Source organism: Patagioenas fasciata, chromosome 4, assembly GCF_037038585.1.
Source record: "Patagioenas fasciata isolate bPatFas1 chromosome 4, bPatFas1.hap1, whole genome shotgun sequence".
Lineage (NCBI taxonomy): Eukaryota > Metazoa > Chordata > Aves > Columbiformes > Columbidae > Patagioenas > Patagioenas fasciata.
The window spans coordinates 32,625,992-32,636,991 of record NC_092523.1 but is presented as its reverse complement, the minus strand read 5'-3'; positions in this window follow the sequence as shown (position 1 = coordinate 32,636,991).

Below are 11,000 nucleotides of genomic sequence, written 5' to 3'. Positions count from 1 at the left end.
CACCCTAATATCCTAGGAAGCAGATGATGTAGAAGGCAGCAGTGTTACCTGTGTCACTGTCTGCATTGCTGGGACTGGTTTCCAGTGCCAGCTCTTGTGTTTTACAGCATTCAAAGAGGAGGCACTGCAGAGTAGGCTTAGGGGCTGATATATGTGGTGGTTCGCTTGTTATCATCTTAACCACCCTAGGAAGGAGATGCTGTGCTTATTCCCACTGAGCCACGAACTTTAAGTTGCCGCTGGTGTAAGGGAACTGTTTCCTGTCTCTTTGTTGTCTGCAGAGATGTTACGGGATGAGGACACCTAACTAAAACCTGTACATTTGTGATATCCAGTCACAACAGGATTCTTGATGTCCAGAACATGCAGAGTAGAGGACACTATGGTTTTCTGTTGCAAACAGTAAAGGCTGCCATAAGGTGGTTTGGTTTTGTTTTTTTGGGGTTGGTTTGTTTGTTTAAATAATTGCAAATTTAACACTAAGAAGTCTACAGAAGAGAAAACAAGTTATTACCCATAAATCTGAGATGCAGAGTCAATTTTCATTCAAGTACAACTGGCTAAGTTTTATTTAGTGTTGCTTCCTTTTCTAAAATATTAAAAAATTATCTTTAATCATCCCTTGTTTCAGTAACTGGGTTACCAGCATACAGCAAACTCTGTTCTTATTAGAGGCTCTTCCTGCCTCAACACTGGAAGAAGCAGGGACAAAAGGAATGCTATTTGACCGATAACTTTGGCAGCTGACAAAGAAACATGGCTTCTGGTTGAAGCAAATGATATTCTGGGCCTTAGAACAGTGCCTGTAGTAGCACAGCAAGGAGCAATTCAAAGGTGTGCAAAGCACAGACACATTGAGAACACACAGAAATCAGCATCCCGCTATTTAAACTGACATGAAAAAGAGGACAAGTCTAGTTACACATGATATTTTTCAAACTGAAGTATGCAAGAAGAAGCATGTTAGCATGACTGTGCTACCAGAGTCCATTTTTAATCTCAGTTGTGAATATTGAACCTATGTAAACCAAAATCAACAGAGCAGTGTGATTTAGATTAGGGAAGAATGCAGATATAATGTGAAATGCAGCTTCTGGGACATTTGATTTATATCAAACTGTTAAACCAAGACAAATGTTACAGTCTGTACCATGAAGGGCACATCATACACTGCTGAATTTACACCTTGATCTGGTGGGGGGTTGTGCAGGTTTATTTGGAATTAGTTGCATAACAGCCATAATCAAATTACTGTGTCATTTAAAAATAAGTAGGAAGTTTACTTGCTTAGTTACTCCTGTCCCACTTTAGTGTATGTGAAGCAAGGCAGTGTAAACTATTTACAGTCATTAACTAATGAGCTTTCAGTATGTCACTTGTGCAAGGCAATCCACATTTCCACACTGGAAATTGCTTTACAATTGCAAAAGCACAGCTAAATCCCATGGAATTCTGTCCAGAGCCTGAATGCCTGTTTAAAAACAAAAAACCACAACAACTATGTCTTACTGTGTCTACCTTAATATAGAAAAAGTGATGAATGTAATTAATTGCATATTGATTTAACCTTTGTCCGTAAGCTCTGAAAGCACTTGTTCTGAAGGTTTTCTCAAGTCTGACAAAAAGTTTAATTTGGTCTTGCTACTGATAGAAACATCTGGTTTTAACATCAGTTTACTGCCCACCCACCCCGCCCTCTGCTTCTGCTGCCATAGGCATTGTAATGGAAGCTAACATCATTTCACTGAAGAAATGTGTACAACTGCTTGCAACTTTGGGATGCAATTTAGCTTCCTTTAAAACAAAACAACAACAAAAGACACAAAGGATGAAAATGGGGTTTCTCCATATTCATTTGCTGTACACATACTTGAGGTACCTCACAAACACTGAGAGGTTCTTTTAATTTGGTTTGTTTTCTCCCCAGGTCAGTAAGCAATCATATGTATTTTCTCTTCTAAGTTTAACAAAGAGATGTACATAGCTTTCCTAGTTTTGTTGTGAAAAATCATTAAAATGTTTGGTTGAAAAAAAAATTATTTATGTAAACGACAAGACAAACATTTTTATTATTACTGCATAGTCTAGTTCTATGAAGAACAGCCTCATTATTTTAGCTTCCAGCAGATTTTTACTGTTAATCTAAATAGAAAGAGTTCATCCAGTTTATTCCAAATGTGATTAAATAAGGTGTTGCAGGAATGACAAAGCATTTGTTTGGGCACTGCTGTTAAAATGCAAGACATGTCAGTTTGACAAGAAAATTTATCACCTCTGTAATTTAAGAAGCCTGTGCGGTCAAGTCCCACAGCAAGGATGGCATCTCCTGTGTCAAACAGCAAAGTGTTGGCATCTAGTGAGGACAGGAAAACCCAGGAAAGGAATTGAGTCTACCAAAATCAAGCAGTGTATTTGGGATGCACATGCAAGTGAGTTTGCATTACAGTCAGTTGTTATATGTTAAGGCTGCTTCGCTTAGGAGCAAAACTCCATAGCAGCACCCACAGGTGTCCTACAAAGTACCTGCAGGAAAAGCAGCAAAAGTAAATAAGGCTTGAGCTGGAGCAAGTAGGCATGATGGCCTGTGGACTGACAGCTGAGATCTTAAGGCAGGCACCACAGCTCGCAACAAAATACTCCTCCTGCACAAACACCTGTCCCACGTTCACACAGCCAGCTCTTCAGGCTGCAGGTAGAAGGAGAAAGGTGAACAATAAGCGCAAAAGCTTGGATTTCACCGTAGTGGCAACAGCAAACGACCTGCTTAGGCCACGGATCATCAGCTGGACTCTCTTCTGCTTTCTGAGGCCCAGAAGTGTTGGTGAGAAAGGCACACCCAGGCTTTCTGGGCAGCAAAATGTCTCATCCTTTGCACCAGAGTAACAAGATGAGCCAGAAAGAATAATGCTTAGTCAAAGCAGTGGCAGAAACCACAACTTGCCTTGGGAAGAAATCTCCAGATATTTACGCATTTTTACAAGAAGTTGCTTTTGACTGTTAAAAAGAGTCTGGAAACACAACATACCAGCTGGCCAAATCAAGAAGCAAGCAGAATATGCAGTTGTTACCTACCACTTTTTCAGAGCATCATAACTTGCAGTATCAAAGATTTTAAAGGTCTTTCATAGCTCAGTTTGCTCCCACACTCTGTTACTTGGAAGAGAGGACAATAATTACAAAGGACTTAGCCTGTTTACGTACTGAGAAGCACCGTACTCAGGACACTTTATGATCTACAGTGAATCAGCTCTGAATTATGTTAGTTGTATATAGGACAACCTTCCTCAATCTAATTTGTTTTGCAAAGGTCATTCTCCCAGCTCAGGGGTTATGCGTGAGTGACAGAAGAACCTCAGTAGCGAGGCTACCTCTGTCAGGTATTCTCTATTTAAGGTAACTTCAGTCATAAGGTTTGCTTAAAGTTTTCTGCTATTAGCCTTGTCTTTAATCTTGCTAAGCTTTCTCTATTAGGCAGACACCCAACGTAGAAAAAAAAAATCATCCATAGAGTTTTCCCTCTTTATATTTCAGTGAAAATGGTTCATCTCATTAAGAAAGATAAACAAAAACATTATTTTCTGGCTGTAGTAAAAAAAAAAAAAAAATCACAAATGTTGAGTTGTAGCAAGTTTTAAAGCTGAACTTCAATTCAGGTACCTGGAGGTGTTTGGATTAGACACAGCATTTTCTCAGGCTACACCCACCATCTGAATTACATCAGTATTTAAACCTTTCAGTAGTTACATATAATTTGCATCAGTTTAGTTCCTGAAAATGCTACATCTGCATCCCTTCAAGAGGTGTATATGCACCATCTCCTGAGAGCTGGACACAGTTCTCTTAAGATGGCAACATCCAGCTGCAGAAGGTAGGCCTTCTGCATGGACCAGGTGGGAGAGAAGCAGAAGTGACTGGACAGAGAGGAAAAAACAGAACGAAAAACAAACAAACAAAAAAAGGCAAAAAAATAAAAACACACCCCAAAAAACCCACCGAACGAGAGAAGCAGGAGCCAGTGTCAGGAGATGTCAGAGGAAAGAGAAGTAAAACAGAACAGGAAGACAGCTGAGAGTGGCAGGCTATGAAGATCTAGCAACTGCAGTACACTTTTCTATATGACTCCCCAAATGAAGCATTCCTTTGCTGTCATATGAAACCCCAACCAAAATGTGCCTCCCCACCGCCAGTAATTTATGTGGTTAATGAGTCCTGTTACCACATTTTTTGCAAATTATGCTGAGAGGCAGTAGATCTAACCTGATTCTCTAAGAAAGAATATTGAAATTAAAAATACATATTATCCCAGGCAACCATTCTTTAGATTTAGAAGTAGGATAAATTACATTAAATGTATACTAAAGCTGTGAAGTGTCCAGAAGCCAACAAGCATAGCAGCCACTTGTGCCCCTTCCTGTTTGGATGGGATACTGTTTCTTTGTATGACTCCAAAATTCCTTTTACAGAGACCCCTTGCTTCACTCACTGCACAGGACAGGCTGCATTCTTGTGGATGAACGAGATGATAATAAAGGAGAATAGCTTTTGCTTTGTTCCAGCTTTCAAGACAGTAGATAAGATAGTGCCTAGCAACAGAAAGAACAGTATTACAGACCAGGCAGGTCTAAGCATCTACTGGGACAACTGAATTCTCACCTCATTTCTGCCAGGTGCTGCACAGGCAGCCCAGCAGGTTGTGTCCTTGGCCAGTACCCAGCCTGTGACACCCATGGTTGTATTTGGGAAGTACTGATCACAACAGCAATAGAGACAGAGGGAGCTGTGTTGCAATCATATGAAGCACTGCAAGATGTATCCTAATTTTTTACATCTCAGTTCAGGCTCTTAAAATTATCCAGCAATCTTGGTTTCAAATTCTGTACCTCAGAGCTCCATATGTAACACAGGCATGATATTGTCTTTCTAGATGACAGGAAGATCACAATATAAACTAATCCAAAGAGAGGTCTAAAGCCCTCAAACAAAGGTGCTTTAGTTCAATACCAGCATGCCTTCAAGGATCATAGAATGAGGTAATACAGGGAAAGCAGCACAGGAAAACAGATAAGAGAATGGATCATCTCACTGCAATGTTTGGATGGTTCACAAAATAAGCAGGGCTCAGGGCCACACACTGAATGCTGAACATTAACACCCTGCATGTTGGCTGAGGGAGAGACTTCGTGAAAGGGCCAGCAGGAGAAAAAAGAGGAGAGATGTGATTGTGCCATTAAGAGTCTTGCACATACAGGGCAGCAGGTTATACAGGCACTTAGTATGATTCTGGTGTCTTCTTATTTTGCAGTGCTTGAATGTATGAGCTATACAGCTAGATACTTTATTTTTTAAACTGAGGGTTGGGTACCAGTTGGTGTGGAAAATACAGGATACAGCAGAACATAGCTTCCACATGCCTGTCCAGAGAATGGCTGAAGAGCAGCTGTTGGGCCTGGAGAGGACAATAAAGCAACATACTGCATTTGCTCCGTGAGGATTTTGATTACATCTTTGCCCCCCAGAGTAGCGACCCACTAATGTTCTCCTTCAGCCTCTGATCAGATTATATTTACTTCTCCCACCTGGGACTGCTGAGTTGATTACCTACCTCCTTTTTATCAAGCAGCCTGCGAGTGCCATGCATGCCCATAACCATTCACCCAAATGGGTTTGAAACGAAGCCAGGCGTCTTTGCCTATCCCCATCTCAAGCTACTACTTTCAATAACGTCTCTATTACACAACTTCACAACAACATACCAGCTTGAATCCTGCTTCCCACGGCCCTCAGTGCCAGGGCTACCCACAGCTCAAACCATGCTTTGTCTTTTTTTTTGGATTGTGATTTTCACTCCTGCCCTGAGCATGCAGGACCAAGGCAGCACAGCAGGAGCCTGTACACAATTGTCTCCCAGCCACCAAACAGGCAGACACGTGGCTGAGCAGCAGCTTTGCTACGTGGAGTTACACCTCTGCTACTCAGAGGTTAACTGCCCTTGCCGAACAACTCCGGTGTTGTCAGCCACAGCTTGCACAGGTGCTTGTGATTTCCTGTTTCTGAAAGCCGTTTTACCAGCCAGACCATCACTCTCCTTAATTCAGAAAGCTGTTTCATGTCTTCTTGTGATCTGGTTCCACACCTCCACACGCAGGCTGAGGGCTGTCACATGAATAACAGCGCTGAGGTTACACGACACTTTCCCTGTTCAGAACACTCATCGAGGAAACCCACAGGTGCTATTCATTGTAAATATTTCCCACAGACTAAATCCAGCAGGTACCAGTAAGCAGTCTTGCTCCCTTGTGTTTTCTAGTATAACATGACAATGAAGGAGCATGCTTAAGAACCACTATGTGGAATGACGTATATCTGCTTAATTTTACCTGTGTGAACATTTTAAATCTACAGTTGAAGCTTTATGCCGCTTATGCTTCCTAGTTGTGTGTATCCGACCAATAGTTTCTTATTTAATTGAACAAAAACTAGTAGTAGCAGGGTTTTTCCCAGCATGAGGCATTAAAACAATCCCTGCTACTATGAATCACAAGCAAGAGCAGAGCTAATCTCAGGGATGTTTTATAGTCACCTCTTCCTGCAGTTTCTGAACAGCGGTCTCAAACCTTTGAAGTATTTTGAAATCTAAAATCTTGCCACAGCTACTAAAATTTGAGGTTTCTTTTCTGATACCGAATAATTCTCAGAGGCAGTACCTTCTGTAGTTAGGTTCACAGACGCCAGTCCCACAACCTGTCCTACGCAGACAAGCTCCTCCACCTCTGGGGCTCTCTCTGGACCCACATGCCAGTCAAAGTTCCAGCAACAAACAGCAGTAAAAAAAGCACAATACATGCTGCAACATGCACCAAGAAGACCTAAGTCGCATGCTAAAAACCACCAGCCTCCACTGTGCATATATAAAAAACATTATGAAAGACACATGGATTTCAGATGGAATATGATGATATGATGATTGCATTCCTAACAGAATTCAGTATTTTAACCCTGGATCGTACAGTGTCTGGCAACCTGATTTAAATATAATTTTTAAACACATGACTAACACATAAAAGGATAATAGTCATAATAAATTTATTTTCTAGAGAAATACAGTCAAAAATGCTTTTTGTTTATTTTTGAAGAAATAAACCACCTAAAACCATTAATAAGTTTAAATGCAAAAACTAGTAAACATATTAATTCCAGCCTTTTTCCTTTGCAAGATATTCAAGTTTCCAGGTTTGTTTGGTTATGAAAGCTTCTAAATAAACTATGTAAATTACCTATACTAAATATTTGGCGTGCTACAACAAAAAAAGAGTTAATTATTATGTTACTTTTAGTCTTCTAAAGTCAGGCTAATGGGAAACACTAATAAAATATTGCAGTCACTTTTAAGTCCTTGCCTGTTGTAGGTGGATTTCATTGAGCAATAAGATTTATAATTTTATCATGATGCAATGTATACAAGGCTGAATTCATTTAGCTGCTAATGAAATGTGATTTGGGGACTCACTCCAGCTGGGTGATAATTAGGGCTTATCAGAGAGAGGTGTAGGAAAAGGCTGGAAGATACTTAAGCTTGTTTGGCAACTACAGTGATCTCTTAGCAAGGCAGCAACTCTTCTACAACACCAGCCTGAAGTTTTCTGCCTATACAAGAGAGGTAATGATAAGGTTTTTAACTTATTTGCAAATGATACAGTTATATGAAATTTGAAAAAAGGCTACCATAATAAATCTTTCTTGCCCAGTGCCTTTTGAAGTGTGAAATGGGTAGTTTGTCTTCTCAGGCAGCTCAAATGAAATGTTAATTAAGCAACTGACTTCAGAGAGATCTTGCAGAACTTGCTCTGTTAACTTGAAATTCTGCTTTTGATAGTTACCTGCCAACAAGCAACTCTGTGTAGGTTTCCCAAAGCAAAAAGAGGTTCCTAAAGGTAGTTCTTGCTTAGGGGAAAACAAGATATCACATTTCTCTCTCTTTAGTGAAGATTATAATGGTTCCATATTAACTATAAGCAGAAGGGCCTCCTAGGTATCTAAGTTACTGAATAATCTTGAAAATAATGAATGTAATAAGAAGGTAGTTTCTACCCTCCTAAAAATAAGTACTTTAAAAGCAGCAAAAGATGGTAGAGGCTAGACTGTGACTTCTAGGAGATCTTGTTTGTACATGCTATCAGCTGGAAAAAAAAAATAAACTAACCTACATAAATAGCAAAATACCTGTCTCCTTAATGCAGACTGTAACTGAGCTGCAGAGTAGATACCTGTTTAAAGCCCTTCTCTCTCTGCAGAGAGCTGCTCCTCTTTCTCTTCCTTTCTTTGATAAGGGTGGCCTCAAGCTCCTCTTAAAGGTGGACTGCTACCTGTGAACTCAAAAGTACATAACAGCTTTTAAAACTCAGCCATTTTCCTGAACTGCAAGGCTTCAGGTTTGGCAGTTATAAGATGGAGAGGTATTTCAAAATAGATCGGCGAAATACGACCTCACCTATAACAAAGTGCTGTAGAGAAAGCTTTTCCCCCAATTTTGATTTCTATTTAGTTTTTACTAAAAAATACATACAGTTTTGGTTCTTTCATAGCTTAAAGGAGGACTTCTCGAGGGGGTTGTATTTTCCGTGAATGTTCTTCATCCAGGGCAAATTCAGCCATTTTTGAATGAAAGGTTTGCATATCTAAATTTCCACAGCAAATGGACAGGGGGTTCTCTGGATTTGTTGTTGAAAAAAGTTTTTTAGTCTTCTCCTAGGATATAGTCATAACGTTTACATTATGTGTGCATGTGGTGTGCTTTTTGTGTGTGGTTTTTGGGGTTTGATGGTTTGTGTTTGTGGGGTTTTGTTTTTGTGTGTCTTCTCACTCTCTCTCCTTCCTCTTCTCCCCTGAATAATTTGCATGGTTGTAGGACTCTGGACCTGAAGAGCTTTTAACATCAAGGCTGAGAAGCTCTTCAGCACAGTCCAGACTTCCTAGCACTTCAGAGTACTGCTTGCTTTAGAGATGCAATGCAAGTCTGGGAGAAGGAGTCATTCAGAGAACCGATAGGTTAGCAAACCTCAAGCTTACAGTTCAGGTCCTACTTCTTCCTTAATGATACTATCTACTTATCACACTCCCTTTGAAATTATTTCATTCTGTATTTGACTTAGGGTAAGAAAAAACAGTCATGAGACCTGCTGCTAATACAGGTCCTTCAAGTGTCAGGGTTCTGCCCTCATTAGCCAAGGACTAGATGCAGAAATAGTTTTCTTCCTTTTTTTTTTTTCAGTAATGCCACATTCCAACTGTGTTCATATAAGACATATAAGGGCACTTTGGCCCTTTCTGAGGTGCTTGCCCAAACAAATTCACATGACTGGTATCGTACCCGACACAGATGCTGGGACTGCACTTAGCACTCCTCAGTGGGGCTGCGCCAGGTTACATAAACACATGATGTGGGCACATACTGGAGGCTGTGGTGCCTCCCTCCTGTGGGCAAGTTGCCCACAGTATAGAAGGCCAAGGCTCAGTGCTCTCCAGAGCTTGAGGAAACTCAAAGCGATGCTCCTGATCTCTGGAATTGGGGCCGGCTGATGACACTGTCTGTCCTTCCTTCCTGCTGAGTATAAGCCACTGCACAGAAATGAATTCCAAATTTGTGAGGCCAGAAAGAGGAATAACAACAAGTCTTTAGCACATTTTCATGTGAAAGAAGTCTGATGTTTGTCTGTGTTCCAAAATTCTTGTGTTTTATGCTCACATGTCCTTGGGGTTAAAACACTGGAGAGCAGATGCAGGAATCCAGCCCATAGCCCTGGGTCAAGAGCAGTAAGTGTAAGCTGTCCTGCACACTGGCAGTTTTTCTGCTGCCTGAAGCTTCTTGGCTATTCTCAGTATATAGACCGTCTCCTCTGCGAATCCTTACACTGACTTTCCAGGAAAGCCTGCTCAGTCCTATGGAGCGAAGAGCCCTTGCTAGGGTTTGACTAGCAGTTAGAACAGGATTTTGCTTCTGGGACGCTTGGCTGAATACAAGATCAAAGCCCTGTGCTTTCCTGCCTGCGGCTGGGAATATTGTTTTGTCTAGGCATGCAATGTGTTATGCTGTCCTGCTAACATGCGACAGTCAGGTGCACTGTAGTTGAGCCTCTTGGAGGATGAGGGCAAAGGAGAAGTGAAAGTAAAACTGTAATAATAGTAACAAAATTGCTCCTTCCTCAAGGCTTTTTGTGAAAAAGCATAGAAATGCTCTTGCAGTTTGAGGAGGACTGTCAAGGGGTGGACTGACATTCTCAAAGCTTTTCTCCTTAGTATGGTTAAATTTAACTCTCTTGGAACAGAAGAAGTTAGGTTGGACAGGACCTCTAGAGGACATCTGGTCCAACCCTTGCTCATGGCACAACTAATCTCAAAGCAAGGTCAGGCTGCTCATGTTCTTGTCCAGTTGAAGTATGGAGACTTGACCTCCTCCCTGAGCAGCCTATTCCGGTGTTCCTCCACTCTTCCTGTGGGAAATTTAAGTTAGTGTCGTGCTTTTGGGGTTTCAAGCCTCAGACCAGCAGGCTTACATTTGGTTTAGCTTAATCAAAAGGTAGTGCTTCCTCTATGAGATGCAAATTATGGCTCAACTACTAAGCTACTGTAAATAGGTTTTGTTTGTTTAACTGGGATTTCTGATGAAGGTCACTTAGGCTCTGTGTAGCAATACACAATCACCTGGGCTTGAGCAAGGTGCCCCTCAGCAGTGGTTGCCAGTGCTGGCAGTGTGCTGTCCTGTGACATGCACCTCTGTACTGCATTCCTTCTGATCCTAGGGCTCAACCAGCTCTGTTTGGTTCTTTGCAAAGCAGCTGGACTAGAGGCTGTGGTATCAATGTGGCTGTAGGATTTTAACATGCCTCAAAGGGAATCAGGATGTGGCTTTATTGAAACATACCTCATCCTTTTTTCTTCTTTATTCCTTAGAAATAAGCAACAGGACAGTTGCACTGATTAAAATTAGTTACGTTCTAGTTAAT